Consider the following 2,277-nt stretch of genomic DNA (forward strand, 5'->3'; position numbering starts at 1 on the left):
CTCTCTTTCTTTCTCTCTCTCTCTCTCTCTCTCTCTCTCTCTCTTCTCTCTCTCTCTCTCTCTCTCTCTCTCTCTCTCTCTCTCTCTCTTTCTCCCTCCCTCCCTCCCTCCCTCCCTCCCTCCCTCCCTCCCTCCCTCCCTCCCTCCCTCCCTCCTTCCTTCCTTCCTTCCTTCCTTCCTTCCTTCCTTCCTTCCCTCCCTCCCTCCCTCCCTCCCTCCCTCCCTCCCTCCCTCCCTTCCTTCCTTCCTTCCTTCCTTCCTTCCTTCCTTCCTTCCTTCCTTCTTTCCTTCCTACATTTCTTCCTCAGTACCTTCCTACCTACCTTCCTTCCTTCTTTCCGGCCTGTCTTTCTACTTTCCTGCTTTCCCCTCCTCCTCCCACGACCAGCCCCCCACCCCCCTTCCTTCGTTCTCCTTGCTATTGATCGTCACACAGTGAGTAGCTTCCTGTATCCCAGTCACCTTCAGCAGGACTGATCTGTGTTGGCCAGTCGCCAGGAGGCTGCTCTTTCCCTCCTCTCTCGTGGAAGGCACACCTTGAGGCTCCTGGTTTGATAGCATGCTTCTCTCTTTCTGTCCATCTGTCTTCTTGTCTGTCGTAGGCCAGTTGGTCAGTCTGTCAGTGGATTTCAGTAGAAGGTTTGGCACAATATACAAGTACAATACAGGACGTACAGTACAAGATGACTTGATTGTACTACTTCTCTTCCTACCCACCCTTGTCCTCAGCCCCAACCCTAGCCCTAGCCCTAGCCTTAGCCCGAGCCTCAGCCCAAACCTCAGCCTCAACCTGGAGAGGTTTAATCACTTCCGCTGCTGATGTGAAGGATTAGAACAGACTCATTTCATCCCCTTTTCATCTTAGGCCCAACTGATCACCATTCATCCGTGGGGAGGTGGGGTAGGGACGTAGGGGGCAGGACATTAGCACTAGCATCATTAGCATCACCTCCACTTTAGACCTGTCACTGCCAGACTGCCCTTCTGTCTAACTGTCCTTCAGATACGCCTGGAGTGCATGTGCACGTGACTGGATACGCGTTAATTAATCGGCCCCTCTCTCATTTGCACATTGTTTTGCTATTCATTATATTCACCGACTTGGCTTTGTGTCGATTTAACGTGCTACAAATGATAATGGTGTCCAACAGGGTTTTTATTCTGCCTCAATGACACGGTTTAATAGGCCAGAGATAAGGCCGATATGAGCAATTATGCGGCCAATCCATCACATACGTCTGTATCCTTACGGGGGATGGAGGTCTGGAGTGGGGGGGGGGGGTTGTATTCAGGTCAAGTCATTAGCATCTGTCATCTTTCGAAACCGAGGTCAACATCTTGGTCATGACTGTCTTATTCACAGCACCACAGATTTCCACGAGTCTCTATCATACAGACGGAGATGTCTTTCATTCCCCCCGCATGGCTCTCTCTCCTTTTTTATTCTCTCTCTTTCTTCTGCCTTCTTTCTTTCTCTCTCTCTCTCTCTCAATCCATATCAAAGCAAGTGTCAGTCAATGCCGTTAAAGAAGACAGAATGAGAATCAAAAGGGGGAACTGGTGGATGAAACGAGATGAAGGAAGAAGAACTGAAAAAGACACAGATAGAATACAGAAATGGAGGGCGAGCGCAGAAGAAAGAAGGACAGAGAAGGACAGAGCTGAGAGGAAAAGGAAAGCAGAAATGGGACTCGGCAGGCGAGTGACATTGTGAGAACAGAGAGGGGATGGAAGGATGATACAGAGGGGAGGGGGGGCAACATGAGGTTTGAGGGAGTGGATTAATGAGGAAGTTGGGCTGACATCCGTTATGGTCTTTGTGGTAAGTGGGGCCTGTTGCTTTAACCGACATGTGGCACTGCAGTGCATTCCCCCTCAAACACACGCCCCTTCTCTCTTTCGCTGTCTCTCCCTTTATGTATCTTTCTGTTTAATTTGTCCTCTTCTCCGTCCCCTCTATCCTCCCGTCCCTCCCTCCATCCTCAGGGCAGAGCCACTGGGACACTGCGGCCCATCCTGCTTCACCCCGTCGGATGGAAGCCTGGCAAAGCGGGCATGCCTGCAGGCAGCTGGGGTCACCATAACAGCAACAGAGATGGAGACAGAGAGACAGAGAGAGCCAGAGGGAGAGAGAGAGAGAGCCAGAGAGAGAGAGAGCCAGAGAGAGAGAGAGAGAGAGAGAGCCAGAGAGAGAGAGAGACAGAGAGAGCCAGAGAGAGAGAGAGCCAGAGAGACAGAGAGAGCCAGAGAGAGAGAGAGCCAGAGAGAGCCAGAGAG

The sequence above is a fragment of the Hypomesus transpacificus genome, unplaced genomic scaffold, assembly GCF_021917145.1.
Source record: "Hypomesus transpacificus isolate Combined female unplaced genomic scaffold, fHypTra1 scaffold_213, whole genome shotgun sequence".
Taxonomy (NCBI): Eukaryota; Metazoa; Chordata; class Actinopteri; order Osmeriformes; family Osmeridae; genus Hypomesus; species Hypomesus transpacificus.